Genomic DNA, 27,535 nt, shown 5'->3' on the forward strand with positions numbered 1-27,535 from the left:
ATCTCGTAGTGGAACTTCTCCAACTTTGTTCTTTAGGACTGCCTTGGCTATTCTAGGTCCTTTGAATTTCCATGTAATTTTAAAATCACTTGTCAGTTCTCACACACACGTACACAAGCACATGTGGACCAGTCTGCTGGGATTTTGGTTGGACTTGCATTGAATCTATAGATCAAATTGAAGAAAACAGACATCTTAACACTACTGATCCTTTCACTTGATGGATGTGGTACCTCCATTTGTTTGTCTTTGCTTTCTCTCACATTGTTTTATACTTCTCAGTATAGATATTGTGCCCATATTTCACTGGATTTATTTCTTAGGTATTTAATTTTTTTGGATGCTATTGTAAGTGCTAAACATTTTTTTTAATCTTGCATTTGTTTATTACTAGTCTATAGAAAATACGATTGATTTATGATTATGGACCTTGTATTCGGCAACCTTGCTAAAACTTCATTTACTAGTTGTAGTCTTGTCTTAACCAAACTATAAACTAACTGGGAAAGGACATCCGCTAACCCCTCTGCGAATGCTATACCTCAATAAATACTCACTGACTGTCCTGAAAATCTTCCCACAGCAGGAAGAGGAGAAAGAGGGATGTTCTCCATGCCCTGGGGACCCCATGATCATTAGTCCCTAGGCAGGTATAAACCCTCTCAAGCTTGCTCCCCACCCAACCCTCAAGATGAGCTCCTTTTTTATCGTTTACCATCCCTTGCCACCATTAAAATGAGTCCTTACCTCTTTGCTTAGTGGCTAAGAGAGGTCATGCAGAGGCCAAATGGAAATCACTGGGGGGACCGATGGAAATGAAAGTTACATGACCCCTCCCTACCCTGCAGGGATCACAGCTGGGCTTCTGTGGGAGGCTCTGGCCTGGGCTGGGCTATGTGGGCAAAGAAGGGTGCCCTGACACCGAGAAGTGGGTGTGTGCTCATTTGGGGCCTTGGAACACCTTACACAACACTTACCAAATATTCACCAGGGTCCTAATCTGGGCAACCCTTTGCTTGGTCCTCAGTTTGGGACACAGCAATGCATGCAGCACGGACCTTATCTTCCAGGATTGTGCTGTAGATGATAAGGAGGCAAAGCCCATGCTACCTGAAGAGGAGGAGTCCCTGAACTGGGGCAGGAGACCTGGGTTTGACTTCTTACTCATCACCAGCAAGCTCGAGACCTTCCAACACATGCCTTCCTGCTCTGCATGGGCCTTGCCTCCCAGCAAAGGTATAAGGGGGAATTAGTCATTCTCTACAGTGGCATCCAGCGCTGAGGCTTTACCTTAGAAACAGTCTGGAAGGGAACACTCAAAATCAGTAGTCAAGCAAGCATGGAGCTAGTGAGAGCAGTGGTGTGTATTTAGCTGGAACGATCAGTGCAGGTCAGGGGTTAAGAAGGTTTACAGGGAGATGGGTCTTGAGTGAGAGGTTTGGGATGGGAAAAGTTGGAGGGGTGGAGAGGAGGGGTCTAGCCCCGCTGTGTGTCAATTCTGGGGGGACCCTAATCTGGGTATCCTCTCCCCACCAGAGATGGCCTCATGGAGTGGCCTGGGTATAAATCAGGGATGGAAAGAATGCAAAAGGTGGTGGCCACCTTGGAGAAAATGGGTGAGCACCACGAGGTGAGGGCCCCCGACTACAGGTGTGCAAGGGAGGCCTCACACTGTGGCTGACAGGTTGGGACACCTGGTTCAGGCTCAGAGACCCAAGTAAAATCGTCAAGGAGGGCCTACAGCTGTCACTGAAAAATCACCAGAGAAATCGTTTTTCTTTCTTTTTTTTTTTTTTTGCGGTACGTGGGCCTCTTACTGTTGTGGCCTCTCCCGTTGCGGAGCACAGGCTCCGGATGCACAGGCTCAGCGGCCATGGCTCACGGGCCCAGCTGCTCCGCGGCATGTGGGATCTTCCCGGACCGGGGCACGAACCTGTGTCCCCTGCATCAGCAGGCGGACTCTCAACCACTGTACCACCAGGGAAGCCCTCTTTTTTTTTTTAATGTATTTATTTTTGGCTGCATTGGGTCTTCGCTGCTGTGCGGGCTTTCTCTAGTTGCAGCAAGCGGGGGCTACTCTTTGTTGCGGTGCGCGGGCTTCTCCTTGCAGTGGCTTCTCTTGTTGCGGAGCACGGGCTCTAGGCACGCGGGCTTTGGTAGTTGTGGCAGGTGGGCTTAGTAGTTGTGGCACGCGGGCTCTAGAGCGCAGGCTCAGTAGTTGTGGCTCATGGGCTTAGCTGCTCCACGGCATGTGGGATCTTCCCGGGCCAGGGCTTGAACCTGTGTCCCCTGCATTGGCAGCCGGATTCTTAACCACTGCACCACCAGGGAAGTCCGTCACCAGAGAAATCTTGGGTAGAAGATACCCCTCCTCAGAGGCTCTCCTTCTCTCACCCCTGTAGTGCAACCACTTGGGGGGGTGGTCCTTCCTTCATTTAACATTTATGGAGCACCTCTCCTGTGGCCGGATGCTGTGGATAGAAAGATGAGTAAGACACAACTCCTGCCTCCGGGAATGGTTTATAAGATGGTGGCGTGGGTGCCGTGGTGGAGCTGAGCCCGGACCCCAGGGACACCCAGCCCAGATGGTGGGGCAGAGGAGGGGAGCCAATGCTGCTACTTCTCAGGGGAAGCAGAAGCCAAAGGTTCAACCCTGAGAGGGTCACAGAGAAACAAGGCCGCTGAAGGCAGGGGAAATGTGGTGGGAGGGGGAGGGGTAAGTTAGGAGTTTGGGACTGGCATATACACACTACTACATATAAAATAGGTAACCAACGAGGACCTACTGTGTAGCACAGGGAACTATACTCAGTATCGTGTAATAACCTATAATGAAAGAGAATGTAAAAAAAAGAATGTATATATATTCGTGTAACTGAATCACTTTGCTGTACATCTGAAACTAACACAACACTGTAAATCTTCAATAAAAATTAATTTAAAAAAGCATCTGTAGGCAGCTCCACAGAGCTGCTGCCCCTACCGTTGGCATCTCCAGAGCACACTTCTGGAATCAGGAGATGACAGAGTCCATTCTTCCACATCTCAGAGCATTCTTGAAATGGACTCAAACTGTTATGTGCCTCTGGCAGCTGTCATGTTTCCCCAAGTAGGGTGGGTTAAGCCCAGCACTCCCAGAGGAGCCGCCGCCTTCAGCGTCGGGGAGGTGCATGGTCCCCAGCCATGGCGGTTTCAGGGCTGCCACCTCCCCACCTCTTCTGCCTGAACCTTGAGCTATGACTTTCCTGAATTACAGCCACCTTAGGGGACACCCTTTGTGTTGTTTTCAGCCACTTTGGCAGCGGCAAATTGAATATGGACTTTGCTAGAAGGTGGGGACAGAGGGAGGCGGCAGTGAGAGCTCTGGAAAAGAAAAGAGGTGAAAACTGACATGGTGGAGGCAGAGGGCACCAAAGCCAGACACCTGTGCCCTAACGCGCCTGCTCGACAAAGGGCCTGAGTCGGTGCTGGGGCCACGGGTGGGTGTGAGCGAGGGGTGGAGGCAGGCAGCCGAGGGGCCCAGGGGAGAACAAGGCCAGGAGCATGGCCGGGAGCGGGCAGGAGTCGGTGCCAAACTCCAGGCCGGAGATTCCTGGGGAGGTGGGGAGGGCTCCCCTCGCGCCTGAATCTTGCCCCCTGCCCAGGGCCATGGGTGCCAGGCACCGCGGAGCCTCCTGACTCTGTGGGCGCCTTTGTTTCCTGGGCGGGCTGCAGGTGAGAGGGTATCTGGCGAGTCATCCTTCGCCTCCGCCCGGGCCGTGCCAGTGTCAACAGTGCAGTCCGTGGTCCAGCTGCCCTTCCGTGTCCTCCCACAGGCTGGGTGTGGTGGGAAAGCAGTGACAAAGGGCTTCCTGACACACGCATACCCTCCCCTGACCAGGATCTGAGAACCCAGGCGGGCCTGGCAGAGGGGGGCTCCCCAGCTTTCTCAGCATTGACACCCACCCCCTCAGCCCAGTGCCGCCCACCCAACACCCTGCCCAGCAGGCTCAACTTGCCTACCTCATCTCCATCCTCTTCAGCCAGGCTGGGCCAGCTTCTCCGCCCCCACTTTCCCTACTGACTCACCTGCTCTCACCTGGAAGGTCCCACCTTGTCCCTCTGTGTCTCTCTCAATCCCACCCAACCCCCGGAGCTCAGGCTCAGTCTTTCTCAGCAGCCCCCATTCTCGCTGTGCAGATGGATCCCCCAGATCCCGGCCTGCCCACTTGGCTTTGGGCTGCCTCTGTGCGCACGTCTGTTGCCCCCCAGGGACTGCAAGGCATGGAAGGCAGAGTGTTCCCCCTCCAGCCCAGCACCTGATGTACAAAGAGGTCATGTATGTCCCTAAGCACCCTGGTGTGGGAAGGAAGGACGTGATCCTGCCCGGTGGTATCACCCGCTGAAAATCCTGGGCCCACTAACCCACCTATGTGACTTCCAATGAGACGGGGACCTTGGTGAGCCGGTCCCCTCTAGGATACGGAAGCAGTCAAATCACAGAGGGAGATGGTAGGCTGGGGGCTGGGGGAGCCGCACATCACCACGAAGAGTAGAGGGAGAATTAATACAGAGAGTCCAGGTGACAGCTGGGCATGCCAGGGATGTATGCAGCAACCTGGGCTTTTCCCAAGGAAGAATGGAACAAAGGCTGCTGGGAGGTGTGCTGGGAGGTGTCCCCAGAGAGGGACGTGGGCCCGGGATTAGAAAGAGCTGCCTTTTATTTTTGCAGCCGGGTGGTGGGGACACAGGTGTTTGTGATGTTATTTTTATGCCTCTTTGTATGTCTGGAATATTTCATCAAGAATTTTTAAGAGAAGGAGGGGCCTGAGGCCAAGACAAAGGAGGTGGCTCTGGAAAAGACAGAGGGAAGAGTCTTGAGGAAAGGCAGGACACCTGCAGTGCAGGTGGGGGAGGAGCAGAGCTCCAGAAACGGGGAGGAAGCTGCGTGGAAAATCCAAGTCGTGAGTCACTGGGGCTCTGTCCAGAACTCGCCAGAGCGCGGGCAGGATCGAGCCAGGGGTGATGTCATCATGCGAATGGACCACAGATGAGATCCGATAAAGTTTACTAGGATACGGAAGCATCCCCTTCTGTGGTCTGCCAGTCCCCTGGATTTTCATCTGTGGCTTATAACTGCTTCCAGGCACTCAGGCATGGCTGTCAGGGGAGGGTGGGAATTTCCAGTATTGTTGTTGTTGTTTTCAAGAAATCATTTAAAAGTAACTGAATCTCCTTTTCAGCATGCCTGGTGTTCAGAATCTGAATCTCTGAAGAAGAGCTAAATTATGTATCACGGGGAGGAGGGGGCACTGTGGAGGGGAAATGATTCACTTTACAAAAATGACTTAAGTAACAATGCCTTTAGTGGACTTAAATGAGATTTGAGGTGTTAGGCTGTTTAGACCCAATCTTGTATGGAAAGCAGAGCTCACCTGCCCGGGCGTCTTGGCCTGTTCTGCTGCGTCTCCATCTGTTTCGGGCCCAGTGGGCAGTGCCGAGGGTGGCAGCCCACCCTGCAAGGGGTTCTGAGGAGCCTCTCACCACTGGCCTCTCCCCCAGGGAATGAGACTGTGTCTGTTGCTTTTCAAGTCTGCCTCATAGGGCTCTACAGGGAGCCCACCTACTTTTTGCCCACCCACAAGGCTGCTTGGACCACAGGGCCTAGAGTCTGAGCCGAGAGGAGGGCAGATGGCTGATGGCAGGTCTGGGCCACAGGCTGTGGGAGCACGGTGCTTCTGGAAGCCTCGATCCTAATGACTCAGTGGATTTTAATATTATTTAGAAGAAAACCGTAGTAACACGCTAGCCACTGGCCTCTGGTCTAGGTTTTACACCTAGTGCCTGTGGTATTAGATATTTCACGCCAGCCTGCTCGTGGTTGGCATGGTGGTGTATCAATGAGTCTGGTGTGAATAAAGAATCTGTCTCTTTAGGCAGGGGTTAGATTTGCCATCCTTGTCTTGCCCAGGTTCGGCCACACTGGGCCATTTGCCAGGACTAGAGTGGATCGCAGAATATTTCCGGGTGGGATTTTCTGACCTGTGGACCTGAAGGATGTTCGCAAAAGAGACCAGGTGGAAGGTGTGGATGGTTTTGTGTAGCCTGTGCCTGTGATGGGTTCTTTGCTGCTTCTTCATGATCAGTCTGCTCTCTAGAGTCTCTGGGAACATCCCTGTGTCTGCAGTGTGGAGGCGTTGCTTGCTGTGGACATCCGAGTACTGTCCTCAAGTTGAGCAGGTGGGGAAGCACCTTAAATGGGAGTGGGAGCTGAGGGGTGTTCACAAGAGTGGGTAGAACTTACTAGAAGCTCCTGGCACTGCCATCAGAGGCAGGGTGAGCAGGGGAAAGGGGCCTGTGGACCCTGAAATGGGCAGTGTGCAACGCTGCCCAGGCAGGGGTGGGCAGTGCTGCCGTGTGTGCCAGGGGCTATGGAAGGGTGCGTGTGCTGCTGTGTATGAGGTAGGATGCAGTCTGCTTCACGGGACTGGAAACTCCACCTAGAGCAGCCCGAAGATCAAGGAGAGACTTCTGGTTAAACATGATGACTTGCCCACATCCATTTATCTCTGTCCCCTTTCTAATCATCCCCCCACCCATGGCACTAAAGAAACTGACAGAGCTCAAAAACACAAGGGCAGTGAGAACAGGAGAGGAGCTGCCAGCAGGTGAAGGATGTCGGCAAAGCTGTGGAAGCCGGAAAGTCTATGGATGCATGGTTACTCATTTAGCAGAGAGATGAAACCCAAGTGTGGGTAGTGGGAAGAAGCCTCTAGAAGATTCATCCCACCCCCGCCAACCCTCAAACAGATCAGAAATGGGAGTTTCACATACTTCTGAAGGTGAGGTGAGGAACGGGTCTGAAAACTGGGCAATTGGTTGAAAATCTGCATAAAGAATCTTTAGACCCCAGATCCCCTCCTGTTAACTTCCCCCTACACCTTGGTCAAAGACTAGAAGTTTCTTTTCAAAAGGAGATGATTCAGAGAAGTTCTGGACTCTAAGACACTGTGTGCAGCTGAGAGCGAGTTTGCACACTGTACTCAAAACGAGAGAATTTATTTAAAGTTTACATCCCAAGTCATGAGACTTGCAGCTCCTCTCTACTCTGCTCCAAAAATACTGGCAGCCCAGTGTCTGTCCCCCAAGCGGGGTGATTAGAAGTTTCCTTTACAAGTAAACTGATCGGCCCAAGAGGAAAAAAGTTCGACACATACAATATGTGCGAATGTGTATGTATATGTATATGTATGTGTTTACCTGTATATGTGTATACACATGAGTGCATGTGTATGTGCAGGTATGTGTACATATGTTTGTGTGTATATACATACTTACATATACATATATATGTTTGTGTGTGTATACATTCCCTCAAAGAAATGACCAGATTTCTACCTAATCCCTCATAGAGAAATCACTGACTTTTTAGTGTCTTGCTGTTAAATGTAAATGCTGGTCAAGGGTCACCTGGCATTTGTGAAAAGAAAACCTCCAACATGTGGGATCAAGAGAGGGAGAAAACACATAAACTGGGGAGAAAAAGGAGCTGAAAGGATTAGAGCCAAGTCTAGGAGCAGAAAAAAACTTCAAAATAACTATAATTAATGTCCTCAGAGAGATAAGAGGAGATAATGCAACCCTAAAATGAGAATGGAGGCTATCGGAAAGGAACATTCAAAGAATAAGGCAGAACTCTAAGAAGTTAAACATATAATCGCAGAAATTTAAAAATCAGTGGAAGATTTGAAAAGTGAGTTGAAGGACTTTTTTAGATAGTAGGAAAAGAAGACAACAATGTAGGAACTAGGATAGAAAAAAAATGAGGAAATTTAGACGCTCAGTCCAGGAGGGTCAGCAGTAAGGGTCCCAGAAATAGAGAGCACAGACACTTGAGGAGAAGAGATTATCAGAGAAGTTATAGGAGAAAGTTCTCAGGACTGAAGGACACATGCTTCCAGACTCTGTGGAGGAACACAGTGGAGGGAACAGACCTACCACAAGGCCCATCCTTGTGGAGTCTCAGAATGTTAAGGACAAAGAGAAGATACATACCACTTTCAGAGAGGAAGAAAGTAGATTGAATACAAAAGTTGGAGCACAGAACAGAATTGGGCTTTCCAGCAGAGTCCCTGGAAACTAGAAGACACTGGGATAATGCCCCCAGCCTTCCAAGGGAGGGTGGTTTCCACCTTAGCTTTCTATTCACAGCCAAACAGACTACCAAGAGGGAGAGGGAATAAAGTCGGTTCGTATAGGCATGGTCTCAAAGGAGGTACCTCCTACACACCTTGTACCAATGAAGCAGGAGAGTGGCGTGTATAGTAGACAAAGTAATGGGCCACCAAAGATATCTGCAACCTAATGCCCAGAACCTGTGAAAATGTGAGGTTATGTAGCAAAAGGGAGTTAAGGTTGCAGATGGAATGAAAGTTGCTAATCAGCTGACCCTGAGATGGGGAGATGATCCCGGATTATCCCTTTAGGCCCAGTGTAATCACAAGGGTTCTTAGAAGTGAAGGAAAAAGACAGAGGAGCCGGTGAGAGTGATGCTGTACGGGAGGTCGCTTGTTCTGGAGATGAAGGAAGGGGCCATGCCAAGCAATGTGATCACCCTCTGGAAGCTGAACATGGAGACAGCCTCTAGAAGCTCTTCTCCCCTAGAGCCTTCAGAAGGAATGTGACCTTGCCAACACCTAGATTTTAGCCCGGTGAGACCCATTTCAGAACTGCAAGGTAAATATATTTGTGTTGTTTTAAGCCATTTAGTTTGTGGTAATGTGTTACAGCAGCAACGGAAACTAATACAGTGTGGGATCCAGGAAACAAGGGGGGGAAGTCTTAGGTGACAACTGTGCAGAAGGCTCAGGTCCAGACTGGAGTTCGAACACAGGGAAGTCTGGATGCGATCCCTCCTGGAAAAAACCAAAAAGGAACTGACAGATTCCTAATGCACTGAACTGTTTGGGGAGGGATTTTAACAGTTCCGGTAGTCAGTTTGTGTGTAAATAAGTGTTAGGCACATACGGAGCCACTTTGAACACTAGAGAAAATAAATTATGCAAGAAAGGATATCACGTGGCTCATCTGTGAGCAGTAGCCGTCCAGTGACAATAGTGTGAACACGGACAATTGATTTAACCAAAATGGTGGCATCACTCTGTTGGGAGGATATAGAGAACAGAAATGTGGGCTTAGAGGAAGTGGGGTTGGGGGCATGGGAAACCTCATCTTCCATTATGGGGCTCTAATAGATAATACCTAAAAGCGGAAGCTCTAGAAATGGTAATATAATGCGTGTGCTATGACCTGAATTGTGTCCCCCCGGCCCCTCAGAGTTCAGATGTTATATCCCTAACCCAGGGTGTCTGTATTTGGAGTAAGGATGTAGCTAAGGTTAAATGAAGTCATAAGGCTGGAGCCCCGATTAGCATCCTTATAAGAAGAGACACCAGAGTACTCACTCTTGACTGTGTGGGGACACAGCGAGAAGGTGGTTGTCTGCAAGCCAGGAAGCAGGCTCTCACCAGAAAGCGAATTGGCTGGTACCTAGACCTTGGACTTCCTAGCCTCCAGGACTGTGGGAAATAAATTTGTGTTGTGTAGGCCACCCGGTCTATTGGTATTTTGTTATGACAGCCCTATGTGACTAATATAGTGTGTTATTTAGAAATATGTCACTAAAGAACATAAGAAATAGCTAAAATAGTTGGGAGTGGTTATCTCTGGGAATTGGGACTCTGTGGGGAGGTCTGGAGCAGGGACTGCTGGTTTTCATTGTTGGGTTTTTATTACTTTTGCTTTTTTCAAGCCATGTATATGTGTTAATTTTTTTAAGTAAATCAATTAAAAAACACTAAATGGAATGTACTGGCCTAGGTAAATGTAAAGTTCAGAAACAGGGTGATCTTCAGGAATAGTTTGATGAGGTCTCCAGCTCCATTTTTCTGCAGCTCAGTGCTGTCCTCGGAACTCTTTTATAGTAACAAAATGGCTGCAGCAACCCCAGGCCTTGCATGTGCCTTTGACATCTCTGGTAATGGAGCTTCTCCCTAAGAGGTCCCCAGCAAACATCTTATGTGATAGAATTTGTTCCAGTCACCATGGCCAGGGAGCTGAGCTGAGCTGATTGGCTTAAGCCAACCATAACCCGCCCCTGAAACACACTGGCTATGGGGGGTGAGTGGTAATCTGGGAGGAAATTGGTGTTCTCTTGCCGAGAGGAGGGGTGAAAGAATCGTGAGTGGCTCAAAAGGAGCAAGTGTCCACCACAAATATGTTCCTCTGGAACGTATTTTCCTTCTTCTCCTTGTGAGATGTACGTCCCTGCTAATGCTTTTGATTGGTTGGTTGGTTGGTTGGTTTGATGGCATTTAAGTTAAATGTTAACTTTTGCTCATGAAATAGGGAAGGCTGGACATAGAGAAAATGACTTGATAAGGGAGGTTAAATGGGGGAGGGCATCCCACGCCATATAAGGGATGTGGGAACATGAAAAATGAGAGACAGGTGAGTGCAAAGCCCTCTTCTTAGGAGAAGTGTGCACAACTGTGATTCAGTGGGACAAGATCAAAGATTTCAGGGTAGTGTGATTGAGGGACGACTCCTAGACAGTCCCCTGACTCCACATATCTCCCAGCCAACCTACCACAGATGCTGGAAATTACATCATTAGAAACTCTCCTCTGTGTAAGAAATTCCCATGACCACTGGGAGGGGGTACTTTCGGCCATTGCCTGTCACTAAAGCAGAAGCTTTAGTTTGCCAGATCCTTCCTGGACAGCTGCAATGGGAGGAGATTTGGGGTGTGGGAGGGGAAGAGGGGAGAAGCATCTGGAGGGGTGGGGCCCACTCAGCACAGGCGTGGAGGTGGGAGGAAGGGAACCAGGTGAGGACCAAGGTGGGGTGGGGCAGCACCAGGTCCTTAGTCCCTGGAGAATTGTCCTTAACCTGAGTCCTGATAAGGGGAGCACTAGACGCTCTCTATGCCTCAGTTAACCAGCTTGCCAAACTCACCAGCCCTCTCCATCCCCTCTGACGGATGCCCACAGCTGGAGGAACACGTGGGGCAGGAAGGTGGCTGTCCAACACGTCCACCATGTCTTCTCCCACCAGCTGAGCCGAATGCTTTCTTAGAGGCAGCTGGCTCACTTCCCAAACCTGTTTATGCCAGTGGAACTTGCTGTTGTAATTATGAAATTTAATTATTGTGCAAACCAATTAAATCCTATTGCCAAAAAAAGAGAAAGAAGAAGAAAAAATTGTTTCAGTGAAAACTCAGGTGAAGCTTTGGAAAGACTCAAAAAAAACTAGTCCATTTAAAAACATGCTGTTGAGTTAGATGTGGGTGAAACAACTGGGAAAGTTTGGGGAAATATTCACAAAATCAAGGGAGACTTTTGCACTCAGATTATTTTGCCAGTGTATTTAATTTCTCATTCCATTTTAAAAAACCATAACTAGAAATTGTAGTGTCATATGAGTGTGATTTATGCCCGAAAGACAGTAGGGACAATTACATCCAGGAGATGTGAAGATAAAGAAAGGTCTTGGCTTTACATCCAAAGTTTGGTGAATGAATGTACCAACATACAGTAGGTGTTAAAATGTCTCAATTCACTGACTAATCATCTCAGCTAAGAGGGCTTCTACCATAGCTTGTTTGCGGTGGGCTTCAGCTCCTGGACACTCCCTCTGCCCCCACCCCACCCTCGCTCTGAATCACAGGCTGGTATGCAGAGCGAGATTACACTTTGGGGCCACAGATGCTTAATTGGCTAGGTTTCCCAGAGCTGCAGAATTGGGAGAAGCCAAGGAGAAGCAGGGAAGAAGTTGGGGATGGCTTCAGCCTGGGCCAGTCCCTCTGCTCCCTCCCAGATGTTACCCGGCGACTGGAGCAATAAGTTCTAGTCCAGCCTGCACTGCTCCCCGTTCTTCCCCAGACAACAGGGAGCAGGGTGATTCCACACCTGAGTCTCAAGCCCAGAGGCAGCTGGCATTTGGGTTCTTTATCTGCCCTCACGGCTGCATCTCCTGCTTCTCTGCACATGTCTACTGCTCCAGCCACACCTGCTCACTCACCGCCCTGATTAGGCTAGACCACTCCCACCTCTGCATCTCTGCTAAGAGTGTCCCTTTCTAGATGGTCCTTTGTCCCTACTCTCCATATCCTCCCCATCCTTCGTCTCTACTTACTGTCTGCTGCCTCCAGGAAGCCCTCCCTGATTACCCCCTGAGTTTACTGCATGTACCACCCTCCTGCACTTAGTCTTGACTGCCTTCTCATCTTTCCAAGATATGGGATAATTTTAGGTGCTGAAGGGAGGTTCTCACCAAGGTTCACTGACCAAACCACACGTTCCCCAAGCTATAAAAATGGAGTTCTTCTGGAGACCCTTTCTGGATTTTATTTCAGACACTCCCACCTAACAATCACCACCCTGCATGATTGCACAAATTTCACCAGTAAAGCTCCTGCAATGGGCGTAGAGATTCGGGAGTATTTGTCCTAAAAATCTGATGCGGGAGAATCAATGGACTTCCGAAGGGCTATATAGCACACTGGATTCTGTCCCTGAGTCCCCAGTGCTAGAGGGAAAATTGCAGGAGTTCAGTTCAACTCAGTTATTTCCAACAAGTTTAGATCAGAGACTTCCTGTAAGCAAGGCACTGGGGTGGGGGCAGGGGGCAGGGAGGAGTAGGGATGGGTGGGTCCAAAGATGAATGACACACCATGGCAATCTCCCTCCAGAGCTGATGAGCTGGTGGGGGAGATGGCGACGTGCGTGCGTGAGGGACTAGGATGCGTGATACACAAAATGCAGAGGGAGGCGGAGCAGCCAGGCAAACTTCTTACAAGAGGTGACAGCCGGGGGGATCTGGCGGGAAATGAGAGGGTGAGCCCTGAAGGTGCGCAGGGCAGCCAGGACGGGTTCTATACTTCACACGGATGCAAGTAGTGCTTCCGGTGGGCCCTGATATGCCTGGTGGCCTCTCTCAGGATCATTTCTGGAGGGGAAGCTGGGTGATTGAGGCAGACAGCTCTTTCCTAACTCATATGATGGAAGTTCCAGGGAAGAGCTCCGACTGGATTCTCCCAGGCGCCAAAGATTGGGTGACACTGCTGGAGGGACACATCCTGGTTGGCCTGGGGCAGCCACGTTATGACTGAGGTCCCCAGGTAACTATCATCAGTTCCCCTTTCACTCTCAAAAGTGGCCTTGTTTGGACAATGAAAGGTAGTATCCACATTGAGGGGAGTGATACAGTCCCAGGGAGAGAAGGGGCAGGGGCCACAGGGGACAGCTTCGGAGGCAGCCTTGGCCGGGCGCTCCCCTTCTGCTGTGGGGTCGCCCGTCCCCTTTCCAAACACCCTTTACACCATCCACACTGCCCGGGTCTTACTTACTTGTATGTCACTCGCAGATTTGTCTTCCACATCATTGGGTTGCTGAGTAAACAGTGGAGTTTAAAAATAAAAAGCAAAATAAATCCCTTTCCCAGGGGACCGGTTTTTTTTCCTTCCACCTGAGAGGGGGCTGGAAACACTTATCTCTGAGAGAAAGAAAGCCTAGCACTAATGATTCCCGTCACACTGGACACCAGGTGAGCTAGAACTTTCTGGAAAGCAGGTTTAGATAAAGGGAGGAGTGGGAGTGATAGGACTCAGGGCACCAGGAATAGGACAAGGGCAAGACCCACACAGGCAGGAAAAGCCGCCAAGGGGAGCCCTGTCATCACTGAAGGCAGAGCAGGCCTGCCTCCTGTTTTCACCGTCTGGAGCTCCGAATGCCACCATTGCCAGCCTCCCTCCCAGCGCCCTCTGGTTTCCCCTCCCAACACGTGCCCACACCAGCCTGAAAATCCCAGCCCCACTGGGCAGCAGAGCCAAGCCGGCAACGTCGGCAGCGCCCGTCTCCCCAAACACCATCAGCCAATGAAATCAGGCACAGAGAACCTTCTTGTTAAACCCATGAGACCCCCTTCCTCCCCTTGCCCTTGCAGGGGACGAACGCCGCTGCCACTGAGATGCTTCCTCCATGAGCCCTGGAGACATGAAGGCTTTATGTTATGGAAAGAAACCTTTCTTCCCCCAGATTTGAACTGTTATTCAATATTACAACCCCGAATATTCTTTGTCACCCCCCTGTGCCCATCCATGTTCTAGTGAGCATTAACCATCCCGTCTCACCAGCCAAAGAGCAGTGGGAAGGACCCCCGCAGTGGGCGCCCTCCCCCTTCCTACCCTGGTGGTTCGGCCAGGGGGCAGCTGGGGGGGGCGGGGGTCTGGGCAGCCATTACCCTCCCCCTCAGCTCCTCCAGGCCAATATCTGCTGGAGCCCGTGCTCAGATTTGCTCAGCCCAGGAATACTTCCCTGAGGCCAGAGAAAATAAAACGTGTGTGACTGAGCACTTGGGCCTGTGCTGGGCAGCCTGAGCAGAGAGATTAGGCCTTTGTTCCTTGGACGGGCTCTTCTGCTCCCCACTCCCAGGCCCAGGCCCCAGCTTTGGCTTTGGCTTTGGGCTCAGCCCTTTCTCCTTCTCAGGCTATTTTAAGATTCTAGGCCAAGGTGACAGAAATTCAGACCTCCAAGGGGCCATCACCCCCAAAGCAATGAAGAAGATTTGGTTGCCTTGGAAGACACTGTTCTCCAGTGACAAACACTCTTGCTCTCTCTCTCTCTCTCTCTCTCTGTCTCTCTCTCTCTCTCTCTCTCCTTCTCTCTCTCTCTCCTTCTCTCTCAGTCAAAGCAGACCAAACTGGAAACTGGCCTGGTGCCCTGCCGGGCTAGGTGTGATGACCTGGACGTCAGTTCATGGATTTCCCGAAGATGCCCCTGGGGCTGAGGGCTGGGAGCCCTCTGACATGTGCTCGCATGGCTGGGAAAGTGGCCTCAGGACCAAACACAAGTTCTCCCCCAAGGCTTGGCGGTGCTGCTGTTCGTTCTGTTTAGCAAATACTTTGCTGGGGGTTAGGGAGGCTTACAAGCAGATTCTTTCCTTTAGTGGGTAAATAAAGAGGCATACAATTAATCACTAATTCAATAAATGTTTATTGAGCACCTGCTATATCTGGTGTTGGGGGTGGAAGGAACAGAAAAAGGCTGGGTGGAGTCTGGCTTGCGGGCATGGGCTGGGTCTCTTTCTGACCCCCCTCCGGAAGGCAGTGGCGGTGAGCCTGGCACAGGCCATGTGCTGGGGAAGGATGAGTTATGGCTGAGTCACTGCCCGGTAGCCAGAGGTGTTCCGGTTGCTGGGGTGCACGGCTGTTTGCCTCACCAGCTGGGGGTCGTGCTGGCCTCCCCACTTGGCTTTCCCACACGGTCTCTAACATTTTGGTCGGATGCAGTTGTGCTTCAAGTTGGAAGGATCATGCTGGTCTCTGGACCTTCCTCCAAGTCCCCCGCATGGGACGTGGCCGCCCAGCGGGGCTCAGTGATGGCCCGGGTACTAACTGGCCCTGAGTGCTGTGTTTTGGGGTCAGTTGTTGTTTTTAATTAATAGACTATTTTTAAGAGCACCTTCAGGTTTATAGAGAAATTGAGCAGAAAGTACCGAGAGTTCCCATATATCTCCTCTCCTTCCCCTCCCTCCGAGTGTCTCCTATTATTAATATCTTGCATTAGTGTGGTGCATTTGTTATAATCGATGAACTGATACATTATTTTTTTATTGAAATCTAGTAGATTTACAACATTGTGTTAGTTTCAGGTATACAGAAAAGTGATTCGGTTATACATACATATATGTATATATCTATATACTTTTTTTTCAATTCTGTTCCATTATAGTTCATTACGAGGTATTGAATATAGTTCCCTGTGCTGTACAGTAAATCCTTGTTGTTTATCTGTTTTATATATGGTAGTGTGCATCTGTTAATCTATTGATATATCACTATTAACTAAAGTCCATAGTTTACGTTAGAGTTCATTCTTTGTGTTGTACAGTTTTATGGGTTTTGACAAATGTGTAAAGCCATGTATCTACCATTACAGTATCATACAGAATAGTTTCCCTGCCCCCAAAATCCTCTGTGCTCTGCCTGTTCATCCCTCCCTCTCCATTGACCCTTGGCAACCACTGATCTTCTTTCTATCTCCATAGTTTGGCCTCTTCCAGAAGATCATACAGTTGGAATCATACAGTATGTAGCCTTCCCAGATTGGCTTCTTTCACTTAGTGATACACGTATAAGATTGCTCCATGTCTTCATGACTTGACAGCTCATTTCTTTTCAGCACTGAATAATATTCCATCGTGTGCATATTTAGTTATTTGTTTATTTGTCCATTCACCTACTGAAGGACGTCTTGGTGGCTCCCATGCTTGGCAGTTATGAATAAAGTTGCCATCAACATCTGTGTGCGGATTTTTGTGCAGACATAGTTTTCAGCTCCCTTCGGTAAATACCTAAGTGCGCTTGCTGGACCCTATGGTAAGAGCATGTCTAGTCCCGTAAAGACTAGACAAACTGTCTTCCAAAGTGTCTGTGCCATTTTTTGACCTCGGGTTGGTTGATTTTAATATCAGCGGAAAAACCAAACTGCAACCTATGCAACGCAGCCTCTGAAGGATCCTGGGAAGAGAAGCCACTGCCTCCCTGTCACCACAGACCCTCAGCTGACCCACCCTCAGTAACGGCTCATCACTGCAGGCCTCTCCTCACTAGGTGCTGGGCAGCACTTTTCACGGGAGCGCAGTCAACTCTCATTCCTGAGCCGCTCTTGCGAGCGCTAGGCGCTGGGGACTTAGCAGTGAGCACAGCTGTCAGCATCCCCCCATGGAGCTGACCTCCCAGGGAGACTGGTCTTGCCGCCCTCACCTGAGAATATACAGGTGCTGGGCCCTGTGCCAGGTGTCTCCCTCCATGTTCTCATTTCATCCCTGCTTCAACCCTGGGAGATAGGAGGTCAATGCCGTTATTCTGCCCGTTTTGCTGGTGAAAATCTAAAGCAGAGAGAAGTTAAGTCATTTGTCCAAGGTCACACGGCTGGTCAATGGCAGGGGCAGTCTGGATCTAACCCACAAGGCATTATGGCCTCCTGGGAGCTGCAAGACCCTGCAGCAGAGACCATGACCTCACTGTCCCCTGAGGGCACCTCTCATGGCCTCTGCCCCTCCCTCTGAGGCACAGCCGGTCCCTTCAGTATCATTCCTGGGGGCGCAGGGGTGGGTGTGCGGTGGGGGGAGGCTGTAATCTGCCTGCCACCATCCAGCATCAGACAGCCTTCCTTCTAGCCACTCATGCTTGCTGACAGCTTCTGTGGGGGCCAAGGTAAGCAGGGCACAGCCTGAACCTCCCCTCCCACCACTGTAGGGTGAGTGTGTTCAGGCCCCGGGCTGGGAGTCTGGGACCCACGTTCCGGTTCTGCTTGTCTTTGGTATGACTTGAGGCGAGTCCTCGCTGGACTTGGGTGCCCTGGCTGTAAAGTGAGGGATTTGTCGGGTTCCTCCAGCATGGGCATTTAATTTTTTTCAAAAAGCCGTTAGAGACCCTGAAAAGAACAATACCAATTTTGTATAACATGTTGATTGTAACTGCTGTGGCAGTTCCTAGAAGAGAGAGGTTAGTGCAGATTAAAAAAATAAAGAAAAAGATTTCATGAATTTGCGTCAGTTCTCAAGGCAGCGTCTCTACAAAGGTGGCTGATGAGAAGAGGGGTCTTTATCGATGAGCAGAAAGACCACAAGGGGCCAAGGTCACGTGTGCAGCAGGCTCTGACCTGCTCCCAGCCCAGGACCTGTCCCTCTGGGGTTTCCAGGACCAAACATGGCCTAATCCGCAGGCACTGTTTCATTCTGGGCATAGACTTTCACAGTCCCCAAACCATGCTACCCTCTGGCTGGGCCCTTCTGGTTGACGTCATACAGGCTAAATTTTCTACGAAACTCACAGACCTCACAGGAACAGCTGGAAAAGGTTCTGAGTCTGAGGACTTGGTTTGAGCAGGGATGCTTGAAAGTTGGATGCTTCTGAGAACATCACTCAGCTTCTCTATGCCGCCATCTTCCTGACTATAAACCGGCCTGGAGGGAGTTTGCAGGCAGGAACCACACCTTTCCATGTGTGCATCCCCAGCAGGTAGCAAAGACCCTGGGATACTGCAGATGCTCACTAAATGGGTTAAATCTATCCCACCTGCCTGACAGGTTGTGGGAACATATTTTTTTAAATTATAAAGCGTCACACAGGGCTTCCCTGGTGGCGCAGTGGTTGAGAGTCCGCCTGCCGATTCGGGGGACACGGGTTCGTGCCCGGGTCCGGGAAGATCCCACATGCCGTGGAGCGGCTGGGCCCGTGAGCCATGGCCGCTGAGCCTGCGCGTCCGGAGCCTGTGCTCCGCAACGGGAGAGGCCACAACAGTTGAGAGGCCCGCGTACCAAAAAAAAAAAAAAAAAAGCGTCACGCAAATGTTAGCTAATATTAACTAATATTAATGCTAATATTAGTTAATATGAGTGTTAGGCTGTTGGTCATACAGTTCCGATTCAGTTAGTCTTCCTATTGCTACTGAAAGCTAAGAGCAATCAGAGCAAAGGGCATGGGTGTTTGTGGCCACACATTTGCAGACAGATGTGGGCCTCCCACATTCCCGGTGTCTGTACACTCAGGGAGGAGAGAAGAGGGCATGAGGATGGAGAAAGGGAGGGATGTCGGATTGCACAGCCTGGTCAAGGGCCAACTGTTTCTCCCTGTGTCATCAGGCTGGAGCCAGAACCCTCTGCTCCTTGACCGCTGCTTCCTTCTCTCCTTGGGGAGAACCACGAGCGTGTGCCGTGCAGAGGCCTGGCCCTTGACAGATAGCACCGGCTGGTCCTGGAGCCAAGGGCTGTGGAGACGGAGTTGGGGTGATGCCCTTTGGCCCATTTCCAGCCATTCCTGGAGATTCAAGAAAACAAGTCATTAGTCTGGAGTGTTCCTTAATGAGAGCAAGGCAGCCAGATTGTTGGGTCTGAGACCCCCCAGGTCAGGGTCTGGGAAGGCACCTGAAATCATTAAGGACCTTTTCCTGGCTGAGGGGCCACGAACTGGAAACTTATCTCTCGAGAGGTGAAGTGGTACCCAACACCTGGGAGGATGATGGGGTGTGGGGTGGGTAACTATTAGCTTGTAAATTTGCTAACTTCACATTCTCACCTAGAATCATAATTTTATTTACTTACTTTTTTTTTTTTTTTCGGTAGGCGGGCCTCTCACTGTTGTGGCCTCTCCCGTTGCGGAGCACAGGCTCCGGACGCGCAGGCTCAACGGCCACGGCTCACGGGCTCAGCCGCTCCGCGGCATGTGGGATCTTCCCAGACCGGGGCACGAACCCGTGTCCCCCGCATCGGCAGGCGCACTCTCAACCACTGCGCCACCAGGGAAGCCCTATTTACTTACTTTTTAAGTTTAAAGTGACCTTAGCAATCACTCCCTCAACTTGCAGATGAGAAGACTAAGGCTCAGAGAGGGAAAGAGGCTTGTCCAGAGCTCCTGTCAACTCCCTTTGTCTCGCAAGCCTGGATTTTTTTCCCCCCTTTTTTCCCTTATACCATTATTTTTTGAGGCTTAGAGCACGTTCCAAGAAAAAAATCAGGACACTGAAAAAACTTATCCGTGCTATTCATTCACTCTCAACTTGGGGAAGCTGTTGGCTCTAATGACCTTTCCAAATTAATAAAGTCTGTACATGCTCAATTGTTTGTTGCACACATCGAGTTACACCTCTAAGTGGCTGGAGGGACTTGCACGCCCGCCTGGAATATTTAGCTCGAGGGCTGTGCAGCCAGCAGACGTGCTATGTAGCCTAGGCAGGGGAGCTGTGGCCGGATTTCCTGACAAAGGAGGCAAGGCCTGTTGTCCTTCCCAGAGCCTCCAGGGAACAGCCCACCGTGTGCTCAGAGCCCGTGGCAGACAAAAAATGTTCGTGACAATCTCTGTCCAAGGCTGCTTTCGGAGATTTGGGGGGAGAGACAAACCTTCCTGACAGGATAGGATAGTTCCCAAGCAAGTACTTGATTCTGCTGTGTGACGTTCGGAGAAAGCAGAGGTGGGAGGTTCTGGAAGGCTGGTTGGAGGAGGTGGAATTTGACGTAGATCCACTAGAAAGAGTAGGATTAGGTCAGGTGGAGGCCCCAGGAAAGGGCTTTCTAGTCAGGGAGCAAGGATAAGAATGAGTCCACGTGCCTCGGGGAGGAAGCAGGCACGGGGCATAGGGGTTGGGACTCCTGGGTGGAAGGAGGCCCCACTCTGGGGGGTGATGGTATTTGGACTCCAGGAAGTGGTCACAAGAAGACCCTGTTCCTTATGCTCAGACACCTCCATCTGTGACTACGTTGCAGGAACACCATGCTTACAAGCCATGGGTTCCCTGGCCCAGAGTCACACTGCCTAGTTTGCCCTTGAGTCCTGGTGACAGTCTCCCTGTCTGAGCTTGTGAACAACACAGGCTATTTTGACTTCCAAGATGAAGTGGACAAAAGTCTTGTAGAGAAATGCTGTGTATGTTGTACTGTTACTGCAGGAGGATTTTTTAAAAATTGTGGTAAAGTATACATAACATAACATTTACCATGTTAACCATTTTTAAGTGTACAGGTTAGTGGCATTAAGTGTATTCACGTTGTTGCACAACCATTGCCACCATCCATCTCTAGAACTTTTTCATCTTCCCAAAATTAAACATGAACTCCCCATTCCCGCCCCTCTCCCCAGCTCCCAGTAACCTCTCTATTCTACTTTCTGTCTCCATGAATCTGACTACCCTAGATACCCATATAAGTGGAATCATACAGCATTTGTCCTTTTCTGGCTGGCTTATTTCACTTAGCGTAATGTCCTCAGGTTCATCCATGTTGTAGGATATGTCAGAATCTCCTTCCTTTTTAAGGCTGAATAACATTCCATCACATGCATAGACCACATTTTGTTTACCTATTCATCCCGTGGACACTTGGGTTGCTCCCATCTCCTGCCTACTGTGAGTAATGCTGCTATGAACATGGGTGTGTGAATATCTGTTTAAGTCCCTTGCAGGACGATTTTGAGCTTTTAAAAAAAGGTGCTTCAGCCTTTCAAATTATCAGGGGTGATCAGCTGGCCCTCGCTGCTATCACTCCACGAGGAGCAGATTGCCAGCTTGCCGCTCCCCGCATGTGAGGACTCCTGCCTTGAGCAGAGCTCTTCATTACCCTCTGCCAGGGACACAGATTGAAGGCTAGACTCTGTGTGCACGTGGCCTAAGCTGCTTCAGTCTGCGTGCTAGCCAGTGTCAAGGCCTCTTCGCCTTCACTTCTTATCCTGAAACACATCAGTCATGTTGAATTTGTCTCTCGCTGAGGTAGCAAGTGCTTTGCACTCTTGCTTGGTAGGTTCTTTCTCTTACCTCCTAAAATGTATTTAGCCACGATTGTAAAAGCCAAGGGAAATCACTCAGGCACGGTTCTCCCTTCTCGTCCTGTATCCTCACCACCCCCACCCCCTCCAGAAATCTCAATACGCTGCTGCCGAGCTAAGGGGCGTCCTGTCTTGAAGCATCACTACCTGTGGACATTAATTGGCTCTACAGATCCCAGACTCACCTAAAACACATTAAAGTGATGGCATGCTCAGGCAGAAAGGCAGGAGAACTCACAGTTCAGGTTGGCATTGTCATTAACTCAAGTCTTTGGTGTCAACTCCCTCCCTCACCGAATGTCCTGCCTGGCCTTACAGTCGACCTCTGAAATGCATTTTCTGGCCTCTGTTGGTTTGTGTCAGCTCTTGAACATTATTTAAATGTAGTTTGGGGCCCATGCATGCAATTACCATTGTGTTATTATTCAGAACCAGATTGTTAAGATTCAAGCAGCTGTACAAGGAGATGCCCTGTGCTGCGAGGTCCAATTTAGGAGGGCCTTCTGAGCTGGCGAGCGGGGTTGCTAGGCAACCCCATGCTACAGAAGAGGAGGCCTCACTCCGGAGTGGGAAGAAGCCCAGCGCCTTCAGGGAATTGGAGGCAGTGGTCAATCTGAGACTGGCATGGCGCCGGGGAGGGGGAGGGAGGCGACGTGGGCTGAACCCGTGGCCGCAGGAGGGGGGATCTTGCCAGGGACGCCCCCGCAGCAAGCACACGTTGTTCTCGGGAGGGGAGAGTGCTGCTGGGAGTGAGAATGCAGAGAAGGTGCAGAAGCCAGAGGTCGGCCACGAAACAGCTGAAGGATACCCAGAGCAGATGCTAATATGTTTCTCCATCCCTTTCTTCTCTTTGCAGGAAATGAGCAGGTTTGCAGAAAAACTGCTGGCCTGAAATTTAAGAAGAAGGCGTCGTTGCTTGTGAGTCTGAATTTTGCTTTCTTAGGTCTGTGGTTTGACAATGTTCCTGGGAGTGGGTGGGTTTCCCTGTTTGGGGCAGGGAGCATGACCTTGATGGAGTCGGGCTTTTGGTTCTTCTGGAAGGTGCCTCTGGCTGGGTGGGGCTGGACCCAGAGGTGTAAGGCTGTGAAGGTGCATGGTTTGAACCCTGGCTCTGCCCTCTGAGTGGAGGGTGTACCCACTGGCTCACTAAAGAGAGTCGCTCCCTTGTGGTTGACTGGTGTGTGAGGAAAGCAGGACTCCTCTGGTATGAGGAGGATGTGCACTTTTTTTTTAACACTGGGGCCACAGACAGTTTGTACAGTTCCAGGTTTGCTGCTAGGGTGACCTTATTTAGAACAGTAGATTCTCATATAGGCCGTTTAACAGTGTGTTAAACTAAGAGCAATCCTATGACCCAATCCATGACTCAATCGGAGAATATTATGAATTCACCAGGCACCTGGCACTACAAAAGAAGCATCAGGTTCAGGCTCTGTTTTGGAGGAGCTGTCAGTCCAGTGTGGGAAGAGAAGACATCTGCACATGAGACCATGAGAGAACTTTATGAGAGGGCATACGTCCTGCTGTGGCCCGGATTGCACAGGCAGAAATGCTGGTGGTGAGAGTGGTTAGGGAAGGCTTCCTGGGGAAAGAGACGCGAGCTGGGCTGATGGAGGAGGGAGGCTGTTCCAGGGGGAAGAGAACAAGGCACAGGTGCCAGGATGGGAACACCCAATGGCTCACATGGAGGATGTCATAGACATGGGTCTAATGAGGGAAGGGAGGAAACACTGGTGACACTGGGCAGGGCCAGATGGTACAGGGCTTGAAATGGCTTCATGAATTCCACAAAGAATCACGATGGAGTAAAGTGTCCCTCATCTATGTAAGTAAAATTAAGTTTCTGCCAGTTTATGACTCATTATGTGAAAATGGCCATATGGATTTTTCAACAAGTTTGAGGTTGTATTTGAGATTAATGTATACACTGGATAGATAACAGGAAATTCACATTGGGCGTACTCCTTGTATCTCAGTGAGAGAAAGAGAGAGAGAGAGACAGGGAGAGATACAGCCTTCTCCAGATAGCTGCAACCAAGGATCTTGAGATCAGCGGTGGAGACATACCCTAAGCTCCAGGTGGACAGCCACCAGGACAGTGCTCCCCACGTCCACTTGCTTTTCCCTGGAGCTGCTTTTCACACAGGGAGCTCAAGGTACTATGCCCAGTATGAGGAGCAGCTGGGGTTTATTTATTTAACAAAGGTTAATTAATTATTCGTTCCAAGCAAGCAGGAGAAGCTTGCTTGTTCTAAATGTCAAGAACAACATCCAGTATTTATGTAGCCTTGCTGTTTGCAGCACGCTTGACTGTATTGCCTCATCTGAGCCTCACCAAGCCTCCGTCAGGTAGTGCCGTTTTGCAGATGAGGAAACCGAAGCTCGCAGTAGTTAAATATTTTGTTCGAGTTTGCTCAGCTGGTAGAGCTGATGTTCACACTGACTTTCCACTGCACGTCACTAGATGTCTGATTAGGGAGCAGGCCTTCTGGGTCTGCCCCTGCCCCCTTCTCGTTCGTCCTGGGGAAGGAGAGTGCTGTGCGGCCCCACCGGGTCTGGCTGTGGGAACTCTGTTTTGGATGGTCACCGTTTTGCTGTGCAGCCTTTCATGGGATGTATGATATCAGACTGGTGGTTTTGACTGGGCAGGAAAATGGTTATGGTTCTGCCCTCAAAGACAAAGGCTCATGTGTGCTTCTATCACCAGGGATAATCCTCTGGAAGGATGCAGGAGGGCTGCACTTGGAGCCATTGGTGACTGATTTAGGTTGGGTTCCCTAGAAGCAGAGCCTGAGACAAGGATTCAGGTGCACACGATGTAGCAGAAGAGAGCACTAGGGAAAGCTTGTAAGGGAGAGGGAAGCAGGGTCAGGAAGGAGGAGCTGAGCAAAGATGTGTCAAGGCAGGTCTCTCCTTGGCTGGGTGCCCAGCAGGAAAAAGGGTCCGAGTGGGGCATTGGTCACATTCACTACCCTGCCATGAGCATCACTGCTGTGAAGACAGCCAAATGTAGTTTTCACCTAACCTGGCAGTAATTTTCATTGCATTTTAAGAGTATAGGCATTAAAACAGAAATCAATGGTGTCAAAGTCTGTCTTCACTGAAATAACTATGTGCTTTTCAAAAGTATAATTTTATTCTTAATAGGTAATACGGTTCCATGGCCCTACATGCAACAGTACCAAAAAGTGTACTGTGAAAAATCTCCTTCCCACCTCTGTCTGCAAGCAGTCCAGCTCCTCCCCTGGTGACAACCAATATTACCCAGATTTGGGGTTACTTGCCGATGATAGTCTACACATATTGACAATGGTGTGGTTTAGATTTCAAAGTTTTGGTGAGTCTGATTGCAGTACAGTAAGGCACCACCTACTTGGTCCTCAAGAATCAATCAGTAAGACTGAGTCTTTTCCAGAACAGGTTGAGCTGAAATGTACCTTTTATTTGGAGAGAGAGCAGTTCACCAAGTCAGCTCTCAGTGGAATGTTCAAAAGGCATAAAACCTTTATAAACATTTCCAAACTCCTTAGAGTGACTATATAAACAATTGATATAAGAATTGCAAATTCTTATTATTTCGTCATTAAAGCAAATCACCTATAAAAGAGCTTGAGATGCTGTGCTACAGTCCTTGAAATTTCCAAATATTTTAAATAATTTAAAATTTCACGAAATTCACTGATTCAAACCATTGCCGTCTCACTGCATTTATCATCTAATGTCATTTGCGTATCGTTTGATAGCTCACTGAAAGGTGTATTGTTTCCAAAGTGTGTTTAGATCCACTGCAGTGTCAGCACCTTGTGAATTCTCACTGCGGTTTCCTTTTATGAAATGACTTCACTGTGTAATTTGGAGATACTTTCTCAACATAGGAGCTGGTCAGCGACGGCGTGGGCTCCTTTGCTGGTGAGCTCCCTGTCCTGGGAGGTGTTGAAAGAGCAGTCTGTCAGCAAAGTTACGAAGGAAGTCTACTCTACGTGACGGGCAGGTTTAGGAGACTTTTAAGCTGCTGTCGTAGCTGCGTCTGGTTTATGCTTCGTTATCATTATTACCTTTATAGGCCATTTACCTCGCTTGAAATGCAGCCTATCGGGCTCACACTGCGCACTTATCTTCCGAATTTTGGTTCCACTGGTTTTGTCTAATGCCTATAAATGTCCAAGTAGAACTTACTTTGTCATCTCATAGGCCTGGCGTGTATGTTTTCCTCTTTTCCGCTCTCCATTGTGTTTACTTTCTCTCTCGGGTCGCAAGAAAACCCTCTAACTTGTGCGTGACCTGTTCAAGCCCCAAGACGGATCTTGGTGTCACACCCACGAGGCAATAAAAAAAAACCTCATTTCCGTCCAAGAAATAGAATCATTATCTTGATTGAAATAATATCTTTCCTCAACCTGCAGCCAGATAAAGGATCAAATTGGTGGAGTTTCCTTATCACAGCACAGAGTTTGCAGGGCCCCGAATAATGGCCTGTGAGCTGCTGCTGGGGGCGAGTTCTATAAGGCAGAGCCCGCATCTCCTGGGCTGATTTGTCTTATATGATGTCTGGCGCAATGTAAAATAATTCCATTGACGACACATATTATTATATTAAACGGAGAAGGTAGTGTAGAGCCTAGAACAGTGAGAGCGATGTATGCAACTACTGGTATGATTATGGTGGTAGTTTTTCATTAGGCAACATCTGACATGTATGGGCAATTACAGGAGTGACTGAGAGCTGTAGATGTTTTAGGATGTAGACTTTTAGGATGTGACTGTTCCAGCATCCTATGTTCACTAGGCCTTAGCTTCCCAGGACTGCAGTCAGAGTAAGGGGATGACTGGGTCCTAGTTTGGGGGTGAACAGCCAGAGGCCAGAAAAGCAACATCTTTGGGAAGGAAAATGAAAGAGCTGTGGGCAAGGAGGCAGGGGTCCTGGGCTCCAGCCCAGATCCACCACTGTCACCACGCAGATGGGGCTTTGGGGTTCCAGCCTGCCTACTGTTCAGAGAGGGTTACACGGGGGTGTCAGGAGAAGGAGGTGAGGCGATGTTTGTGCAAAGTCCAGGATACTAGCTGCAGTCTCAGTCTTCCCTGTCCCCTGTCCGCTGAGAGGGGAGGCTCTGCGATATCCCAGGCGTTTTTGAGCGCTTACTCTAAGACAGGCGTATTATAACGATGCTACGTGTATGAACTCAACCCTCACAACAATCTTATGCATGAGAAACTTGGATTATCTGCCTTTTACAGGTGAGAAGGAGCAAAGAGTTTCAGTAACTTGCCCAGGGTCACACAGCCAGCCAGTGGTGGAGCTGGGATTTAAAGCCCAGCAGTCTGGTTGGAGGTCTTGAAAATTTAAAATAGACCACATCAGGACTAAATAATACAGTTCAAACATCTGGGGCTTTCTACCAAGCCGTAAGCTATGATCCTGTGATAGGGAGAAATAATCATAATAATAGTGATGATGACGGTATCTTTGCAATGTTCCAGGAGACCTAAAGGTGGTTCCTGTGGCAGAGGTGGGACACTGAATGAAATTCTAGCCAAGGTTCCTGATCTTGGGCACCTGGTAGCTCAGATCCTTTCCTGGCTTGGGATCCTGCAAAGCTGTCCCCAGCTGCACACACACTGTAGAGCACCAAGGGATGCAGGACTTGCCCCCAGGGACTTGGCCTCTGTCTGGTCCATTCCCCCATCTTCCTGGAGAGCCCTCCCAGGCCCTGGGGGCCATGCTGTCTGCCAAGACTCCTGCAGAGAAGGAGACCATCCCCCTACACCCTGCCCCACTCCTGCTTCACTCCCTCTCTCCCCAAGCACATCGTAAGTGAAATGAAAGCCTGTATCTGCAGAATCTTGTTTTCAGAGGAGTGCTGGCCTGCCGGTGGGCGTTCCTGATTACCATGGTAATCACCAGCAGAATGGAGTGATTTTATAATACATTTCCATCAGAAATATGAACAGGTGTGCAGGGGAAATCAACATTTATCAACAAGATAGGTCTTGGGAGATTAATAGTGAATTTTGGATTGCTCAAGGAAACAAAAGGAAGAAAGAAAGAATTCATACTTTTGCTTGCAGGCAAGGTCCTTCCAGCCTTACCTCTGACCATTTCCCACCCCATCTCACTCCCACCCCCACCTCTGAGCTTTTCACTCACAGTTCTCCTTGCCCTTTCCTCTCCTCTCTCCT

At 49.6% G+C, this 27,535-nt stretch overlaps 1 protein-coding gene across 6 annotated transcripts in view; it reads left to right on the top strand.

Annotated features, from left to right (window-relative positions):
• The window catches only part of ZBTB7C (zinc finger and BTB domain containing 7C), a 378,357-nt gene that overhangs the window by 213,233 nt on the left and 137,589 nt on the right, over nt 1–27,535 (top strand). For all 6 annotated transcript variants that reach the window (XR_010933041.1, XR_010933039.1, XM_067699155.1 and 3 more), the window contains one exon: nt 22,215–22,276. The gene's annotated coding sequence lies outside the window, so the exon portion shown is untranslated. The remainder of the gene's footprint in view (nt 1–22,214; nt 22,277–27,535) is intronic.

The sequence above is a fragment of the Pseudorca crassidens genome, chromosome 12 (assembly GCF_039906515.1).
Source record: "Pseudorca crassidens isolate mPseCra1 chromosome 12, mPseCra1.hap1, whole genome shotgun sequence".
Classification (NCBI taxonomy): Eukaryota; Metazoa; Chordata; class Mammalia; order Artiodactyla; family Delphinidae; genus Pseudorca; species Pseudorca crassidens.